The following is a 21,232-nucleotide window of genomic DNA, read 5'->3' on the forward strand; positions in this document are numbered from 1 at the left end:
TCTTGGTGGACAACCACACTCTCTGGCTGTTCCTGTAGCATGGAGCGGGTGTCCTCTTGCGATCCGCAGCTGCCTTGTAGAGGTTGGACTGGCGTAGGAGGTTCTGGTGGGCCCGCTCCCAGGTTCTTCTGCAGCATCTCACCAAGGCCAATGCGGAGGGCACCGAGAATTCAGAGTCTATGGCAGGGCATAGAGAAGGTTGATGACCATGAACAATATGAAACGGTGACAAACCAGTAGAGGCAGACGGGAGAGTGTTATGGGCAAACTCAACCCAAACCAATTTCTGCGAACATGTGTTGGGATTCTGGGCGGCGGTGATGCACAGACCGGTCTCCAGTTCTTGATTGAGACACTCGGACTGTCCATTGGTCTGTGGATGGAACCCGGAAGAGAGGCTGACAGTGGCACCAAGCAAGCCACAGAACTCCTTCCAGAATCGCGAGATGAACTGAGGGCCACGGTCCGAGATGATATCCTTGGGGAAACCATGGATCCGAAAAACATTAGCCAACATGACCTCAGCCGATTCTTTGGCTGAGGGAAGCTTGGGTAGGGCAATAAAATGAACCATCTTGGACAGTCTATCAACCACCGTCAGAACCACTGTGTTACCGTTAGAGGGGGGTAGCCCCGTGACGAAGTCCAGTCCATGGAGATGTGGGACCAGGGGCGTTGAGGAATGGGCAAGGGCCTGAGTTCTCCTGACGGCTTCTGGTGAGAGACTTTGTTACAGGCACACACAGAGCAAGCATTGACATAGTCCGTGACGTCTTGAATCATTTTAGGTAGGGCTGCACGATATGGCCTATAACCAATATCTCGATATTTTTAGGCTATATCACGATACATGATATATATCTTGATTTTTTTTATTTCTCCTGTAAATCACTATATAAATGTTAAATTTAACCCTTTGATGCATAAAATAACATCAGTATGATGATTCAAGTAGACCCTTCTATTGGAGTTTTTTAAATTTGCATGCAAAAAGGGGAAAATCACAATCAAATTAAGTTTAGCAAACCTTTTATTTCAAACCAGGGTGCTGCGCTCACAAGCTTTTAACAAATAAAAATAAATAATGACATGGTAGGCCTTTCTACTGTGGCCTAGTTCTCAAAGACCCTTAACAAAAACTCAGCTCAAAGCAAAAAAAAAGTGCATTCAACAAGAATCCCCTGAGAAAGACATTTCAAAACTATATACATTAAAGTGCACTTTTTCTGCTTGATCATGTTTATAACAACATATCATTTTAAAAAGTAAAATAAAATTAGCATTGTGAGCAAACCACAGAGGCAGAAGTCCAGGCTGTGACTGCGAAAACCACTCTGAACAGTAACAGTCACATCACAGGAGGAGTGGGAACATGTGCGTATATATGTTGTTTGTGTTTGACACAATAACAGTTAGAAACAGTTGTCTAGAGGTTTTGTGCCAAAAACACAAGCCTATCAACAGCTTCTGGCTTGAGTGATGCCTGGTGACATGTGACCACATTTCCGCTGGTACTAAATACCCTTTCTGATGGGGAACTAGTGGCGGGCACACACAGATACTTTTTTGCCAAATTTTTCAGGTTTGGGAACATTTCCTCATGGTCCTTCCACCACTGCAGGGGATCTGATTCACTGTCAGCATTAACAGACCGCAAGTAGGCAGACAACTCTGTTTTCATCAGCTCCCTGGGTGATGGTGTGGCTGTGGCAGAGGATGTTGTTGCCTTTCTGAAGAAACTTCCAAGGGTTTTCTTTTTTGGTGGCCCTGGTTCTGAGACTGTTGGTGCTTCATGAGGCTGTGAAGCAGCTGACCCTGCTGTGCCCTGGTCAAACAGCAACACCTCCGTCTCCATCTCCAGTATGGCTCTGCACTTGATTTCCTCCACTTTTTCTGCAGTAATGTATGTTGTCTTGAACCTGGGATCCACTAATGATGCCATGTCTAGCAGGGCATCGGTAGCAGGGTCAGCAAATTTCTCCCTCAGGTAATCCAGGATGGAGCTTTTGATGGACTGGGTCAGTGGAGTGTCATCCTCCTGTACTGCCAAAATGCTGGAGTGGAAGAGATGAAGCACAGGCTTCACACAGGACACTGTGACGTAGTCCTCACCCGACAGAGCATCAGTGAATTCGACGAGGGGCTTTAGAGCCTTGTGCACTGACTCGAGGACTTCCAGGTCTTGCCAGGTCAGAACGAGATGCCGTGTTTTCTTGCCTGAGGCCAAGACCTGAGAAATAGCCTGCTCCTGCTCCAGCACCCGCTCAATCATCTTCTGGCGAGATCCCCACCTGGTAGGAGACTCGCTGATCAGCTGGTGTGCAGGGATATTTAGCTCTTTCTGCGTTGTGGCCAGGTCCCTCCTCCTCTTCCAACTGAATGAGAAGCTGCTCACAATCTTCTTGCAAACAGCAACAGCACGCTCAATACGGGGGTCTTTCATGCTTCTCTCTGTAAAATAAAAATAAACATTTAAAATGTTATACTAATATGTTGTAAAGAAATACAGCAGTCTAGTCACTCAGCTTAACACTCAAGTCATAATTGGAAATTAGTTTTTTATATATTTTCTACAGATCTCAGACAGATTTCTGTTCCACTTTAACCAAATAGTTCAATTGCACTATATGCTTTACACACATTATAATAAATGCATTATGTGGACACACCCAATTTTTAATTGCATGAAAAAAAATCATGAAATATTCTGTTTTTAACTGCATGAAAAAAAATAATTAAAAACATACTCAGTTATACTTTAACTGCTGAAAAATTATTAAAAAATACTCTCAGAATTTAAAACTGTATGAAAAAAATCATTAACATATTCAGTTATACTGTAACTGCCGAAAAATCATTAAAAATACTCTGTTTAACACTGCATGGAAAAAAAAATCATGAAATACTTTAACTTAGTTTTTAACTACATGAAAAAAAAAATCATGAAATACTCCCAGTTTTTAATTGTATGTGACAAATTATGAAATGCTGCTAGTTATATTTACCATTGTTGATAATAAAAGTGATTGTTACTTTCCCATTAGAGGGAGGCAAACCTAAACAAATACTCACCAATGGCAAGGTGCAGCCGATGGCCAAAACACTGCAGTCTTGTCCACTCATTCAGGCTCACAGCTTTGATTATATTAGCCCCGTTATCTGTGGTGATGCACACTTGACGAGTTTCTGACAAGTTCCATGACATGAGAGCATCTTGCAGCCCCTGTGCAATGAGCTCTCCTGTATGATCATCAGGAAAAAAGCTTGTTTGAAGGCACGAACTTTTCAACTCCCAGTTGTCGATGTAATGTACAGTTAAGCTGAGATAAGGCTCACAGGTTCTGCTGGACCACAGATCCGTAGTTGTGGAGAAGTGGGTCACATTTGTTAGCTGGTGGGCCACCTTTTCTCTTACTAAAACGTACAACTCTGGCAGCGATTTTTCTGCAAAAAAATTGCGACCAGGCAAATCATACTTTGGGTCAAGTGTCTTAATGAGATTTTTGAATCCTGGCTTTTCCACAACACTAACCGGTGCCATGTCTTTGGCGATGTATTTTGTCACTGCGGCCGTGATCTCTTTCCATTTTGGACTTTTTTTGTCATATGGGACTGAATTGGCAAACGAAGAAGCCAGAGTCATTTGCTTCGGTGCTTTTTCCTTTGACTTTTTATGTGGTGTAGGGGGAGATGTGGACATGCGGAGCTTGAGGCATTCTTCGTTTTGTAGTGGATGGCATTTCAGGTGGTGAAACAAATTCGTGGTACTGCTACCTTTGGTGGCAACGGTTTTGCGGCATATTTTGCAGATAACCGTACTTTGTTCAATGTCTTCCGTGCGAAACCCGAACCACTGCCAGATGATGGAGCCAGTGCTGTTTTTCCTCGGAACCAAGTCGTCCGTCTCCATCTTCAATTAACGTCCCTTGTAACTTGTAAACTCACTTGGGCTCTTCACTTTTTTTCGCTCTCTCCATGCTTTCTTCCTTCCTCACTTGATACACAAATACGCATGCGCGCAGGGGAGTTTTCTGGATGGGCGGGGGAGTCGGCTGCTTGCTGTGAGAAGAGCACTAGGGAGAGAGTGAACGGAGCAAAACTCCGAAGACAATTGCATGCCGACGGCTTAAAACATTTACGTGACAATTTGTACTCGATGGTCGCGATATAGTAATTTCATACATCTCACGTTGAACAAGCCGCGATATATCGAGTATATTCGATATATCGCCCACCCCTAATTTTAGGCCACCAAAAACCTTGCTGCACTACAAACAATGTTTTGCTAATACTGGGGTGACAGACAGTCTTATTGGTATGAGCCCAATGAATCACCTCCCATGAGAGCATAGCAACAAAGCAGGTTTCAGGTAGGATATTTTTGGGATTGGGGTCGACAAGATCATAAGCAAACATGCGAGACAGAGAATCAGGCTTTACATTCTTTGAACCAGGTCGGTAAGAAAGTGTAAAGTTAAAGCAGCTGAAAAAGATAGCCCATCTAGCATGCCTCGCATTCAGCCTCTTAGCGGTTTTCAAATATTCAAGGTTTTTGTGATCTGTCCATACCTGAAATGGCTGAGAAGCTCCCTCCAGCCAGTGCCTCCACTCCTCCAGGGCCACCTTCACAGCCAGCAGCTCACAATCACCAATATCATAATTTCACTCTGATGAAGAGAGTTTCTTGGACAAATATGCACAGGGGTGCAGCTTACCGTCCTTGGAATTGACTTGAGAGAGGACCGCTCCGACTCCGACATCAGAAGCGTCTACCTCCACCACGAACTGCTGGCTGGGGTCCGTGAGGATGAGGACAGGGGCGGAGGTGAAGCTTTTCAAGGCCCTGAAATGCAGCTTCACATTCAGGGCTCCAGACAAATGGTCTGTGAGGAGAGGAAAAGCCATGCAGAGGTGAGGCTATGGTGCTTTAATTGCGAATGAACTTTCTATAAAAGTTGGTAAAAACCAGAAACCGTTGAACCTCTTTACGTGAACTTGAGGTGGCCCAATCCACTACTGCGGAAACCTTCCCAGGATCTATCCTGATCTCCCCCTCAGCAAGCACAAACCCAAGGAACGAGACCGAGGGTTTGTGAAAGTCGCATTTCTCCGCTTTCACAAACAGCTGGTTCTGAAGCAACCGCTGTAGTACCAAGCGGACATGGTGTGTGTGAGTCTCCTCATTGGGGGAAAAGATCAGGATGTCATCTAAATACACAAAAACAAAGACATTTAGCATATCACGAAGTACGTCATTAATCAGGTTTTGGAAAACAGCAGGAGCATTAGTGAGACCAAACGGCATGACTAGGTATTCATAGTGACCCGTGGGAGTGTTAAAGGCCGTCTACCAAGGAAGTACCAAGGAATCTCTCACGTACTCTTCCATGGCTTTGCGTTCTGGAGCAGAGAGATAGAACAATCTACCCCTAGGCGGGGTGCTACCTGGCAACAGGTCAATAGCACAATCATAAGGACAATGTGGCAGCAGGGACGTGGCTTTCGCCTTACTGAAAACCTCAGCTAAGTCATGGCAGGGTTTTTGGGATCAGAAACAGCAGCCAAATTGCTGGACTTAGGAAGACAGGAATCTGCACATTTGGGTCCCCAGGAGGTAATCCTCCCACTGACCCAGTCAAAGTCAGGGTGCGGAAGTCAATAGCGTAATCAGAACCTTGCGTTTACCTTGCCTCAATTTCAGCAATGACCTGGCGGCTTCCCTGCCCGGCAAGGTGTGCTGGAAGACCTGCTCAAGGGCTCGAGTGAATCTAGTGAGGGTTGAGAACATGACAGAAAGAGGCCTTTCTTGGCAGATATAGTTCATACTGACCTATGAGAGTTCATTGATGCAGTGTGTGTTGGATGTACGGTAAGCCACTCCAGCTGTCATAGGCATGGAGCATCAGACTGTATCTGCTATCTTCCTACAGACACTTTTCCTTGTCAGAAACCCATCTGTGATAAGAGAACGGGTTGGCTGCATCACTGTGCATCACTCCTGCTGCTGCACTGTTAATAGGGAGGTTTCTATACAGAGCCAGAAAGTGGTTCTTTAAGTTTGTATCATTGCACAAATGGTTTTTGTCATACAAGGAAAGCCCGCAGCATCCTGCTGGTTCTACACATAGCCTGTATATAAAGATGGATGACATGACAGCTCCCCCAAAGTGAGGTTATTCACTCTCGATCACCCCCTGGTGTCTGACTGCAGTACAGGTCCTAAGACCCGACCCTCCATGTTATTAAATGGTCACAGGCTGAACTAAAAACTCAAAGTATACACCAAATAAAAGTTTCCCAAAGACGGTTTCTGTCACTGAAGGTAGTTCTCATCACCCAAGTGTTTTTTTTTTCATGATCAGTTTGGTTTTATTGACTAATTGAATTATGAAAAAAGGGGCTTTTCCCCAATGATTAACAGCCATGTCGCATTCAATGCAGCTACTGCGCAGATGCAGGGCTCCCAATGACATCACCCTCACAAGATGGAGCTGCTCATATCCAGGATATTTTAGCCTCACCTCAGCATAGCGGGGGTAAGTGGGGGCACGTCATCCATCTTTGACATCACATCTCTGACTCCCGGACCACATCTCTGACTCCCGGACTATCAGCACTGGATCCCCTCAGGGCTGTGTTCTTTCCCCTCTGCTATTCTCCCTGTACACCAACAGCTGCACCTCCAGTCACCAGTCTGTCAAGCTCCTGAAGTTCGCGGATGACATGACCCTCATTGGGCTCATCTCTGATGGAGATGAGTCCGCCTACAGGAGGGAGACAGACCATCTGGTGTCCTGGTGCAGCTTGAACAATCTGGAGCTCAACGCTCTAAAGACAGTGGAGATGATTGTAGACTTCAGAAGGAACACAGCCCCACTCACCCCCATCACCCTGAGAGACTCTCCAGTGGTCACGGTGGAGTCCTTCTGCTTCCTGGACACCATCATCACCCAGGACCTCAAGTGGGAGCTGAACATCAGCTCTCTTACTAAAAAAGCCTAACAGAGGATGTACTTCCTGCGGCAGCTGAGGAAGTTCAACCTGCCCGTGCACTTCTACACCTTCATCATCGAGTCCATCCTTACCTCCTCCATCACCATCTGGTACGCTGCAGCTACTGCCAAGGACAAGCGCAGGCTGCAGCGCATCATCCGCTCTGCTGAGAAGGTCATCGGCTGCAGTCTGCCTTCCCTCCAGGACCTGTACGCCTCCAGGACTCTGAGGCGTGCAGGTAAGATTGTGGCCGATCCCTCCCACCCTGGACACAAACTCTTTCAATCACTCCCCTCTGGCAGGAGGCTTCGGTCCATCAAGACCAGAACCTCACGCCACAAGAACAGTTTCTTCCCATCTGCCACCGGCCTCATAAACAAGGCCCAGGTCCCCCACTGACGCACTCTCCTCATAGACTGTACGTTACATTACCGCGTTCATTAATGCACATCACCGGCACTGCTGCTTGTCATGCGGCACATCCACACCATAAAGTTGCACTCAAACCTGTATAAATGTGAATTTCAATGTAAATATCAATACTAGACTTGCACATTTTATTTTGTTATATTGTTATATTGTTATATTTTATATTTTATATTTGTATCTTCTATTTTATCTGTTTTCTTTTTTTCTATATTTATGTTGCACCAAACCACCAGAACAAATTCCTCGTATTGTGTTAACTATACCTGGCAATAAATCTTTTCTGATTCTGATTCTGATTCTGATTTAAAGTCTATGGTTCTACACAGGACCTTAAAACTGTTCACCGTTAAAATTAACATCATCAGTTGAGTTGTATTTGCATTATCTTGAGGATTTAGTGGTGTCTAGTGGGTAATTGTAGATTTGAACAAGTTAAAACTTCTCCTTGTTAGAACTCCCTCAGTTTTCATTATTTAGGAGATTTTTGTCAGGAGCTGAAATATCCAGAGGTCTCTTGCTCTCCAAAACAAACAAGGCAATTAAAACAGCTATAAACACTAAATCAAGCTGTTTTAACCTTACAAACCACTGAATCTCCAATACAGTTTGGCATCTCAGGGACAAACTGCTTGGCCACAATATACTCACCCTTTTTCCTCTCATAAGTTAGTGTCTGTAAACCTTTTTCTGATCTCGATGTTCAGGAGGTTTTTATCGTAAGCTAAATTATCTGTAGAGGTCTCTTCTTTTCCAAAACAAATAGACATGATGATTTAAACTGATATAAAGCAGTTTCAGCTTTAAAATTCAGGTATTTCTGATGCACTTTGGCATGTTGTTGCAGGTAGCTAATCCAACACATGCTAATGTGAAGTCACCTTTTTTCACTGATAATTTAAGATCTCGGCATCCAGAAGGTTTTCACCAGAAGCTGAATTATCCTTTAAGGTCTTTTCCTCAACAAACAGATCCGGTGATTGAAACCATTAGAAACACTGAATAATGAAATTTTATGTTACAAACAGTGGAACTCTGTCGTTGCTCTTTTCAGTTGCTATTCTTGCTACTGTGACCGACATCGAATGGTTTGACCATTCTGGGCCACTGCAGGAACATGGCAATGCACCATGTCTCCATAAACTAGCACCTGCTCCCAATGGAGATATAAACAACTCATTCTAAAGTAAGGTGAACAAAAGTATACTTATGTTTAGGTAATTAAACACTAAAGAAAACATACTTATTTTATCATATTCCATTTCTGCCAATTTATCCTCCACAATCTTTCACACCTGTCCTTTAAGCATTTCACCATAATTTACTACATTCAGAACTGCTTGACTCCTTATAGGCCAGGAAATCAGATTTATTTGACCCTGACCCTTGAGCCTTTTCAATTGACCTCTTGATGAATAGTAATAGAGAGAAATGTTCTGTTTCCATGGTGTCAGATCTCACTATGGACCACAGTATTTTGTGACACACTCACGCAGTGTATGAGTTTCTGTGGGTCAACCCTCAAGTTCCTTATTCACTGTTTTTTCTCTTCTGTGTCATATTCATTTCGCCTTGCATATGCAATGATGTCACTTCAAAGGCATAGCCAATCCATGCTATGCAGATGTTGTTTAAGAATCAGCCCAGTTGCTAGGAAAAAAATAAATAAATAAAAAAATGGTGAAGTTCTTTCTTCCACAGCCAGCCTTGTCCCCAGGGCTGTTTCAAGTGGTCCAAAATGCTGCTGCTGCTGCTATCAGTTATTGTCGAGATCCTCTAAAAAGTGTCATATGACGCCCAACTTGATACTCTGCTCTGACTCGCCATCAACTTCAGAATTCATCTTGAGATTGCTGTGATCACTTTCAGAGCGCTGCGTGATCAGACACATACCTAGCTCATCTGCAGCCTTCTATCACATGCAGCTCTCTCAGGTCCTCTGATCAGGGTTTGTTGGTTGTCACTCCAGGCTTGAAAGACTGGGCTTGTGAGGTTATGCCTCCTAAACTGGAACTCTCTTGCATCAGACCTAAGATCAGCTCAAGATCACTTGTTGAAACTTGCCTTTGCATCATTTTTATTTTATATTATTTTTTTATTTTTCATGGGGTTTTACTCTTTTAAAAAATGAAATTTGAAGTGTCACAGTTTATGAGTATAATATTGCATGTACAGAAACTCTTAAAAATCTTAAATCTAAGAGTTAAAAAATATTTTTATTTATTGATTTATGGTGATTATGAAGTTAAATGACTCTGAGGTTAAGTGTTGCTCTCCATATTTGTAAAGCCCATACTGAGTTTTACTATATCTAGAAATGTAAATAGTTCATATCCACAAATTTCTAAATAAAATAAAGGACATGGCTGTGTGTACTCAGCCCGTTCTCATTGCAAATTTGTAAAATAGGACTGTTTGGTGTTATTATACAGCACCTGGAAAGCACTTGCTGTGTCCACATGATACACGCATTGGCGGCATCACTTTAAGAAGCAAGTGGAAGGAACCTGTTGCGTGTATATGAAACCCGGCAAGACAGCATCAGGTTAAAATGCTGCCAGTAACAATGTGATATAAGGAGCAAGAGGGCGCCTATAGGGCGGGTGGAAGGGGTGGTTGATGTGTCCAACAAACCCCAGAGTCTGGTGTTCGCTTCATGTTTTAATGTGATGAGTTTTTTTTTTTCTACATCTCATCATGTTCCTTCTTCCCTTAATCCTAACCATCCATGCCAGCATGTGTGTTTGTTGACTTTCTGGCATTGGTTGCCATTTGCAGTTGTTGCCCGAACATAACCATGTGCATTTGTTGAAATCACCATAGCAGCATTCCAGAAACGTAAAAAGCAGACACAGAAGGATGCCTAAAACTAGTAATATCTAGACATGGAAGTCCACTGCAAAGAATTTTCACATTTCAATGTGAGGGTGTTTAGCATTTTCCTTATTAGTATTTCTTTGCATATTGTCAATTTTGAAAATGTGCCTTGACACAGGGCACATGATGGTGGTTTGCTGGCTAATGTTGTGCAACATTAGGACTCTCTTGCATGTTATCCTGCTTTATCAAACATAACGCTCCAAAGAAGTTCAAAAATAAAAAAGTGTAAACTGTACCTAATGAATCTTCCAGGCAGCCTATAGGCAGACACTGCACAGCTCAGTCCACAGAGAACTCTCTCTCAGTCTGTTTCTCTCTATTTGTCTCTCTGCCCATCTTATATGTTGGCATGTGTGTGTGTGTGTGTGTGTGTCTGTTCTGTCAAAGATTACCCCTCAGTGTTTGTGTATTTGGAGGATGTTCTTTGGTGTTCCTGGCCCACCACACTATCCATCTTCCTCTCTCTCCACAGACAGAGGAGGCCCTCTTGCTCCTCCAAATGAGAAAGTAAAAGGCTTCCCTCCAGCTCTGTACCGCTAAAGATCAACTGTAAATCACGCTAATGGAATTCACTTCAGTGTGTGTGTGTGTGTGTGTGTGTGTGTGTGTGTTTGCCGTCTGTGTGTGTATGTGTATATTATCTCTGTGAATGGGAGATGAGGCTGTATTATTTTGCAGCAGCTATTGTACGTGTAAACGCTCCCACGGCAAGTGCCCATCGGAGCGTGGTGGCAAATATATACTGCATACATTAGGTAGCGCTGCTCTTTTGTGGTTCAGATGACATGAGTTAAAGGCAGGGAGGGTGGGGGGTTTGCGGGGATGTTGGGGGCTCAGTCAAAGTGCTGCAGGCAGTCAGAGAAGACATTCAGTGAACTGTACTGAGATGAAAAAGAATTCCAAAAGAATATGACTTTGATTATTTGTACTTGTGTTTCTGATTTGGCGATGGATAAAGTGTAACTCAACAACAGTGTGTGCAATGGTTACAGCATGAGGCAAATAAAGAGGAACTGAAAGGCAGACAGACTGACAGACAGATAACCTGCGAGACAGACATGATCAATCACGGAAAGGTTAAGACAAAAAGCAATAAAACACCCAGACAAGTCATCAGAGTCGCGTTCAGGGCATGTGGGGACAGTGTGTGTGCTTCTACGTGTGTATATGCATGTCCGTGTGTGTGTGTGTGTGTGTCTGTGTGTGTGAAAGCATGCAAGAGGCCTGATGCAACACAGTGCAAAACTCCAACATGCAGCAATTCTTTGCTCGTCTTTTTAAATGGCAGAGCAATAACTGACACTTACCTAGTTAGCAGTGAGAAGAACACACACGAACACACACACACACACACACACACCAAAACACTAGCACTGTTTCTGTGCTTTCTACCTTTTCCACATATCAAGAGCTGCTGGAATTACCTTGTACAAAAACTTCCTCTGCGTTCACTTCTTCACTCATAAATATTTATTAATTTACTGACATTTATACTTATCATCATTCAGTGTCATCACAGTCAGGTGTACAGCTACATAACTAATGTTCACATCTATTAACCTTGTCATACTGTTCGGTTCAAATTTCACTTTCACCTTGACAAATGTGGCCCGTTATGACATTTAACAGCAGTAAAAATGCCCTAAAAGCTATTATTTTAGCTTGAACTTTAAAGACCTTTCCCATTTCCCTTCCCAAATGCACAAAAATAAAACTATTTAAAACATTACACTTCTTTACAGGTGTTACAAATTTTTGTCCATTAAGCATGTTCCAGGTCAAATTTTACTTGTATCTATTGAGTCGATTTTAAGTTGTCCAGTGTGGGTTAAATCGAGGAAGGTGGGGGCTTTAGGTTCATCTTCAAACTCTATATGCCATGACTGTTAATGTTTTTTACTGAACAGTAATGACAGAGTTCACAAGAGACCAAAACACTGTCACAAGGATTTCCTGCAGCCCCACCACATTTGCCCAGTTGCCCACAGAGACAGGCACCTGCTGGTCATCAAAGTGTCATGGGGAAATCTCAAAACTGTTAAAAAACATAAAACAGCATAGGCATTATCATATAAAGTGCACATAAGGAGCATAGGTAATAGGGCGCCTTGACACTTCTGCAAGATTTGCATATGCAAGCACAAGAACCTGCAGTAACAAGAGAACAAAATAGGCAAATGAAAACCCTCAATTCACAGCTATCCCACAAGATCAAAATTGGGGTGGGGGATAAGTTTTTATGTGCCTGTGTGTGTGTGTTTCTTTAAAAAAAATAGTGGCATCATGACAAAAACCTGGCATTTAAAGGGTTAAAATTCTGAAAATAAATTAAAACGTGATATTTATAATTAGGACTGACGTTGTTTAAAACACAAACAAACAAAATATAAACTCAGTGAAAGTAGAAAGTCATATTAATGTGTAATATTTTTTATAGCCTTATTTTGGAAAGTGCATTTTGAGTGCAGAGCAGTATGAGTGTGAGTATTTGACACTGCATGTAAAAAAGGTATAAAAATCAGTGTTGCTGCCAATCATTGATCATTCCTAGGCTGTGATAATCAAAAAATAATACAAGTAAGAACCTACTTAGCATGTAGTATACTGAAGATTAGTATTTTTTGTGTTTCTTTTTTTCATCAAAAAAACAGTGGCATCATGATTAAAAATGGTTAAAATTAACTCAGTGAAAGTAGAACATAATATTAATGTATTATAATTTTTAAAGCTTGATTCTAAAAAGCACTGTGTGTAAAATTAAAGCAGATACTAAGGGTTCATTGACTTCATATAAATCAGTGTTTATGTGATGAAACAAAATAATTTGTGTATCATTCAATTTAATTTCTAAGGAATAAATTAATTTTCTAATATTATTACACACCAAAACAGTGAGTGTAGTTCCAGGCTTAATATTTCAGTCAGTTTTCCACACAGTGCAGATGAGTCTGATCAGTGTGATGGTGGTTTAAGAGGAGGTGTAGCTGTCCATGGTGCTGAATTCTCCAGCTCCCTCCCTCAGTCTGTACATTGGATAACGCTTCTGATTATTTAATGAGCAACACTATTGCAACTACATAGCTGTTTGTTTATTTTTTGTATCAGAGTCTCCATTGGTCCTTGCACAGACCTATCAATCAGTGGCACACATCTATTAATGCTACCTGAACAGGTGGAGCAGACACCACACACACACATTTGTGAAATGTTAGAAATCAAAGAGGCAGACAGATTGAGCATGTGGAAATCTACAGCTACTGGGAAACAGAGGACTTTGTTGTGTTCAGCAAAAACCTCCGCAGGGACATGGAAATAAACTGGAGAATATAACTTTCAGCGTGTCGCCATGATAGCTGGGGTATGGTGAGGATTGGGAACGGCTGCCTCTGACAGTAAGGACTTTCTTATGCTCGACTTGAGATTTCTGAGCCATATGTGGGCAGACGGACTGAGAAACGAGATCAACTGTTTGACTTTAGTCTTACTCAATATTTAGAAACCTGCAGCAAGTGTTACTGACTGTTTGTCAGCAAATGTGTAAATCTAGAGCCACTGGGGAGCAATCTGCTCTCCAGAGTGTGTGTCACAGTATAATTAAACAAATACGCACACTTTTCTCCCTCCATCACTGTGTAAAACACACACAAACATCTTTCTTTCACAAAGCACATACAAAAACACAATTTTCTTTCACCTAACACACAGGACAAGCATTTACTGTGTGTTTCTATGTCCAACACACATACGCGCACACGCACACGCACACGCACACGCACAAACACACTGGAATCCCTGCCCCAGGCAAAGTCACGGGCTGCCCCCCATTATCAGAGGCGATTAGAGGCACTATCAGCCCACCGACAGCAGCGTCAGGCACTTTAACACATCTCTCAAAGCCTTTACACACACACACACACACACACACACACACACACACACACACACCACAAACATACATTAGCAGCATATGTGAAACATAGTTTTTCTATGATTACAATTATGCTATGCCTGACTTGTCAGTTAATAAAAAACATGCTAAAATGATGTCGCTTCTCTTCCTCTCTGTCTTGCTCCTCATCGGTCTTCTCGACTCACTCTTTCTCCTCCTCTTTCTCTGTTGTCTCCTGCCATTGATCCAGGCTGTATGTCTCTCTAGGTCAGAGTCGACACTCAGACAAGGTCAGCCCGTCACTCTGATGGAAACTATCAGTCTCTCTGACCCCAGGCAGCAAAAAGCACAGTTTATCAATTTACACTCTTCATCATAGGTTATTCAGAGGTCCTTGAAAAGTCTAAAAAAGTATATATTTTAACTTTTACCAAAAATCTGTGAACTGTTCTTGCTGTTGTTACAGCCAGTTCATTTAGCTTAGCTTTCCTGCTGGAAACATCTTAAGGGAATCTTTCCAAGCTCCTGCCATCAAAATCTTTAAAGATTAACAGATAGATGAAAACATAAATACTTAACATATTTATGGCTGAAGACCAGAGAGAGACCTCCTAATATATAGGGCCAGGATTTAATAATGTTTTATCAATTCTGAAGGCTTTCAGTTTAAATTTTCATTTGTTTAACTTTTGACATTTGTCATTTTTGTTGTAAATTAAAATAAGGTACAGCACTGATAATCTGCTTTGGACAGCTTCGCCAAAGTAACAACAAGTCTGCTACCAAGATGTTTTTCTGATTGCAAAATAACAAAAGTAAGGCTAACAAAAGGTTGATTAAGATACTTGTTTGTCCATCTTGCTGTATGGAACTATTTGGAACCAGATCCAAAATGAAACCACCTATCATAACCAAACCCTGTTAACTACAGAATATGATGCAATGACCTATTTTGATCACCTACTTTACTATGTGTTCTTGAAAAGTGCTGCATTTTATTGTTATTTGAACAATACCTGTTTCTTTAGCTTCCATTTCCTTAAATGGAAATGATATTATAATGATGCATTAATGTAAAACAAATGTATGGGTAAGTTATTATTGCTGATAATATTCTCTTTATAGTGTTCTGATGTACCTAAAATGCACCTAATAACTGACAATGTAGATGTAGGTTACAGTGTGACCTAAAAGGTTAGACTGTGTCCTTTTTATATTTTGATATGAAGAGTAGTTGTCTTGCCTTGTCTGGCTGTCTGCTGAGCTGTGTCTCTCAATTTAACTTTTATAGATGAGTGGAGGGGCACAGACACTGACATATGGAAGAAGACTCTGGATATTAAGGTGCAGTGACTGAGTTGCTCTAAGACCAATCCAGATTGCTACAAAGTCTCAGAGAAGCTCTGTGGGCTCCACATCACTAGTGATGAACAGTCAGCCAATCAGACACAATCAGACTTGTTTTGCAAGTTGTGTGTTTATGTTTTTGTGTGGGAGGTGATATTGGACAGGCCACAGACACATTAGAGCAGCAACAACAGTTTTACCTTCTCTACCTGTTTTCTTGTCTTCCACTGTCTCATCCTGTCCCCTCCTGTCAGAGGCCAGCGTAGGGGCTTGTAGCATACATTGCTTCTTAGTTTGATCAGTTCTTACATTAATGCTTATGCCATTGTTTAAAAGCATATAATTGTATACAGTGGACATACCCCATTAATATCTGCCAGTCTATCCATCCAGTGGAACAGCTAACATCAATTTTAGTAAAGAAAAAAAAACAACAACAAAAAAACACAAAAAAAAACCCATTTCCCATATTTCAGCACTTCACACCAAACCTTTCAAGGGCTGTTGCTGAAAGGCAGAGGACAGGTATTCATCTTCTCTTTTAAAGAAAGATAACATGAGCTTCAGTGTTCAAAAAGCTGTGTCTGATGTCATGGAAAAAAGCGATGTTAATATTATATATATATATATATATATATATACATATATATATATTCTTTATCTTTTCTTTTCTTTTCCCTTTTTGAGTAATTATGGCTTTACTTAAGCCTGGCCTGGATATGAAGTGAAGCTTATGCACTTCTGTTTTCTTTCCTTTCAACAAGACTGCCTTGACTTTGGCTGCTTCCTTATCTTTTTTATCATCTCCTATTTCTGTTGTAGTCCTTCCTCAGCTGAGCTCATTGTCTTTGTTTTCCCAAAGCATGGCACTCTTTTTTGACAAAGGGGACACAATGTGGCAGATAGGTGATGTTTTGCTATTTTTTGTGGTTAAGTACAATATATTTCTTATTTCAGGGGTTTGCTCTGAATTTGAGATGTGTAAAAGCTCTGTGAAGACTCAAAGAGCTCCCTGACCCCACAGCACAGAAAAGGTAAATCAGAGTGAATATGTCCTAATGGGGTGCGACACAAACTGCCAGGTCTGAAGTTGCATTTGATAGATTGCCTTTATGTCTGCTGCTATTTCAAGCCATTTTAATATCTGATCAAACTACACAACTATCATGTTTATGGAATTATGTTTATGATATCATGAATACATTTCTCCTAATTAAAATTATACTCTCATTTGTCAGAATGCCAATTAAAGAAAGCTGTACAAGCTTAGAACCAGCATTTGTCATTATGACCTGTTCTGGCAATTTTGAAAGAAGCCTAAGTCCCGGCACTAAATCCAATTTAAAATTGCATTGGTAATAAGCAATATGACAGCATCATTTATATATGTTATGTTTATAAATGGACTAATGGAGCCACTAGTGTCCAGTGGATTTGTGTGTAATTTACTGCCAAGCCAAGGTGTCAACAACATAGATAGAGATTAAATTTACAACAAAAAAAGAAAAGCTGTCCTTACCGGCTGCAGTTATGTGAGCTGAACTTTTGTTGGTTGCTGTGTTTCTGTTTATTTCTGTCACTCGCTTCAAAAAGTGCAGCAGTGGATGAGGACTGGCCTATTCATGAAGTTGAAATGAGAAATTATTTATACAAAACTTCCTTTTTTTCACAACAAAAAAACAAACACAGTGTCAGCTGGTTGGAGGGAGATTGCTGGGAAGCTGAACGTTTCTGCTAAATGACAATCCCTAAAAACAAGCTAGGCTGATATCACCCGCTGTTGGCTATCTTGTATTTCATTTACAGATAATATCACAATATAAAACGTGTTTTCTGACATAAAAATTAACATTACAAAAATTAGCAAGTATGTTACCACCCATCTTTTAAATGTTTATTTCTCCAGCCTGATCTCCAGTGCACAGCCGATAGCTATGTGTCAATTTAGCAAGTTATTACAGATATATTATATGAATATACCAATAAATATGCAGTAGAATATCATGTATGTTGGCTTTAAGCCTTTTTGTCTTTGTTCCTGCCCAACTGTATGGGTTACCTGGAACATTAAAACCCAAAGTGACCCAGCCCTCTCCTGTTGGTTGGTGTTTGGCACCACGGAAGGTGCTCCCTCAATTTCCGTAGATGATGACATTACCTGGTGGCAACCATTTTAGGTTTGGGGTTTTGCTACATTTTAAAGAATGCCTCTCAAATGCCTTAGAAGGAAGGCCTGAGAAAATAACCTCTTGTGTCTTACTCTGTATGCTACAACATGTTGTATATAACATGGAAAGGGCATCATGCATTTGTTTTCCCATCATAGCATGTGTCAATACTATCATGACAACCTTTAGTGCCCACCTGAGATGTTTGTGAAAATTCATCTGCAGTTAAATAAGAGCTAGAGCTAAATTCAACTCTTTCATCACAGCACTGGGAGAAATTTCACAGATAAAGTGTTGTGTAGTGTGCTTTTAGTTTTGGTTCATATTGTCCAATTACTGAGAAGTTCTGAGCAAATCAAAGAAACTTGTTTTTTGTTACTTGTCACTTATCATGGCTAAGATTGTGATGTCTTTATTGCCACGGAAATATTCGTGTGGGAAGAGTCATGAGAGGTTTAGGGAGGGAAAAGCAGGGAGTCATAAAGAGAATGAGAAGAAGAGGCGGACAGGGAGTGCTGAAAGGAGGAGGAGGAACATGACAGGATGTGATTTTCCTGCCAGTTGCAAACATAAAAGATGTCTGTGAAATCAAATTGCAGGTGTGCTGAGATTTTATGAGTATCTCACCAATTTTCCTTAAAAACAGTAACATTTATGCAAGCATAAGTAGCCGTAGGTCATCAGGAGCTGAGAGAGAAAGCTTTGGTTAAATTTAAAAGTGCTGCATTTTCCAAAAATGTTCATCAGACCAGTTTGTGCGGTGATGAGTCAGAAGGAGAGGATTTAGTTCCATGTTCAACATTCACAGTCACACATTTTTCATTTTGCAAATTGAGCACAGTATGTTTTTTTACTCTTGTGTGGTAAGATACACGACAACAGTTAAAGAGAACTGAAGAAGGGGCGCGTCCGAAGCCTTGTCTAAACCAGGGACAACATTAATGGAACAAGAGTACTCAAAACCTAGTATTTGGCTTGACCATGTACAGTGGTTACCAACATTTTTACTTAAGGGACTTTACTATCATTGAGTAAACTGACATCCCCTTTCCAAGGACATTCTGTATTATATTCAGTTAAAAAAAAATAATAGTAGAGAACAACTGATAAACTGTACAATTAACCTAAATGCCTAACTGCAGGAAGTTTGTCTGAAATGAGCAATTATCATGAATTTTGCATACTGTACCTCTGCAACTGCAGTCACTACGCACTTTACACTTGTATATATGTATATATGTATAGTCTCTTAGTTTTTAGTTTTTTTAAGCGTATTCCTTTTATATTCTATTAATATTGTTTGCTCTTTATTCTCTTTGTTCTTACTGTATGGCGCTGCTGCACCCCAATTTCTCAGTTTTGAGATCAATAAAGTATATCTATCTATCTATCTATCTATCTATCTATCTATCTATCTATCTATCTATCTATCTATCTAATTTTGGGCAGATTAATTCCTGTGAATATTGCATCAGAGATGAGTTACCCTGATATTTGCTATCTATATAATTCTCTATGTCCAACAACATACATTCTTTAAAGGCTTCCCCTTTTTTTTTTAGAAATTCCTTTCTCTTGGCGATCTTTTCTAGAGGACAAGGATGTTCGCAGTGAAGCTCTGTGAATAAAGTCTTCAGTGTGCCCTGTCAGATTAAAAAAGAAAAAAACATTAATCTAAACTTTGCGAATAACAATTTTATATAGATTTTGTCTCATAAATAAACAAAATGCTATCACAGGCCTGCTGTTGATATTATTATTATTATTTTTTGTTATACCCCTGAAAATTAAACAGGGCCTTGTGACCCCCTGGGAAGATTTGGTGACTCTAGTGGGTTTATGGCCGCATAATGCTGTTAAGATAAATTATTAATTGTAATAAAAAATGGTGCAGTTTAGGGATGCAAATTATCGAGTAATTCATTAATTGATAGTTGTTTCATCTTATCCATCGATGATCGATTAATTGATAAGCGGCAATTTTTCTGAGAAGCTGAATTTCCCGCTGAATAGGTTCTATCTGCTGTATACGTAACATAAAATGCTATCTTCCTTATGATATAAAGAAAAAATGCAAATCATATTCCTAAATGTAATTTATTCTGACTCACTTGAAGGCAGGGAATAACATTTTGGTAGCATATTCTGAATACAAAATATCAAAATATTACACAGGCTACTTAACATGAAAATAAATTGGGCATTCTCTCATCTGCGACATTGGAAACATTAATGGCAGCACCATAAAAAAAAATACATTCCTGAATAGAAGAATACAATTCTATGTAGGCTACTTTAACATGAATATAAATTAGTGCACTGTCTCTTAGCTGCATAATAAAATAAATAAAATAAATTCTAAAAAGTAAATAAGGTGTCACATGTGGACTATTAGCAGCATTTATAATCCCCCTTAAACTGGGAAATGTGACAATATCACAATAACATTAGTAGACCAGGACTGTGCTGTCGTAGCTCTAGTTAACTTAAAATATAGGCTGCCTGATGACAGATGTGTCTGTCTTCGTAAAACAAAACAATAACATCCCCAGTGCTCCTCATCGCAGATATAGACCTATGTATTTTTGTTCAAGAATATCAGCATATCAACATGGTCAGGAGTAAGTCGTGTGCGCAGCCTGTTAACAGTTAGGCCAGCTGCTGAGAATACACGCTCAGAAGGGACTGATGTGCCTGGTATGGCCAAGTACTTTCGTGCCAGGTTAGCCAGCCTTGGAAACCTTCCTTCATTGACTTTCCACCATGTTGCGGGACTGGAATCAAGGAGTGGTGGTGGATCCTTCAGAAAGCTGTCCACTTCTTTTTCTACGTCATCGGTGCTCCTGGTGGTATAGTTTTCACCCATGAGTAAAGCATAAGCACTGCGTCTCTGAAGCACAGCTTCCTGGACTGGCACTGCTCCGACCACCTCTTGCTGGTCTCCAGCGGCATCTGCTGATGTGGAGCTCCCACGTCCGGCTTCTGCCTCTGCCAGCACTTCAAGAAGTTTGGCATGAGCTGCGATCCTCCTTGGTGGGGTCAGAAATCCCAGGTGCTTGTGCCTAGGATCCAGCATGGTGGCTAGCATTGGTGGTGTTGACGTCAGGTCATCAGAAGCAATCTGTGAAGAAAAAGATAATAAATTAGATTTAAATGTGATTTTGTTTTTAATCATCATTTGTTTTTAATAGGTTAAGTGTTTTATCATTTAATGAATGAACCACTATTAATCATAAATAGATTGCTTGATTAATTATTCATATTAATTAGATAAGATAGTAGAAGCAGTTAAAAACTACAATTGTCAAACAATGTGCTTTGTGTGCAATGCATACAGTTAAAAATATCTGCAATAATTAAATTAATGGATTTAGCTCACCTTCATCCTTTCACCCAGTGAAGTGCGCACTCTGGATTTGAATTCCCCCACTTTGCTGGTGTCTCCCTCGTCTGTCTTGAGATGCACGTTGATCAGGCTGAAGGTGATGGGATACGTGTCTGATATGGACACCTCAGTCTCAGTAGACAT

Source organism: Plectropomus leopardus, chromosome 19 (genome assembly GCF_008729295.1).
Source record: "Plectropomus leopardus isolate mb chromosome 19, YSFRI_Pleo_2.0, whole genome shotgun sequence".
In the NCBI taxonomy this organism is placed as follows: domain Eukaryota; kingdom Metazoa; phylum Chordata; class Actinopteri; order Perciformes; family Serranidae; genus Plectropomus; species Plectropomus leopardus.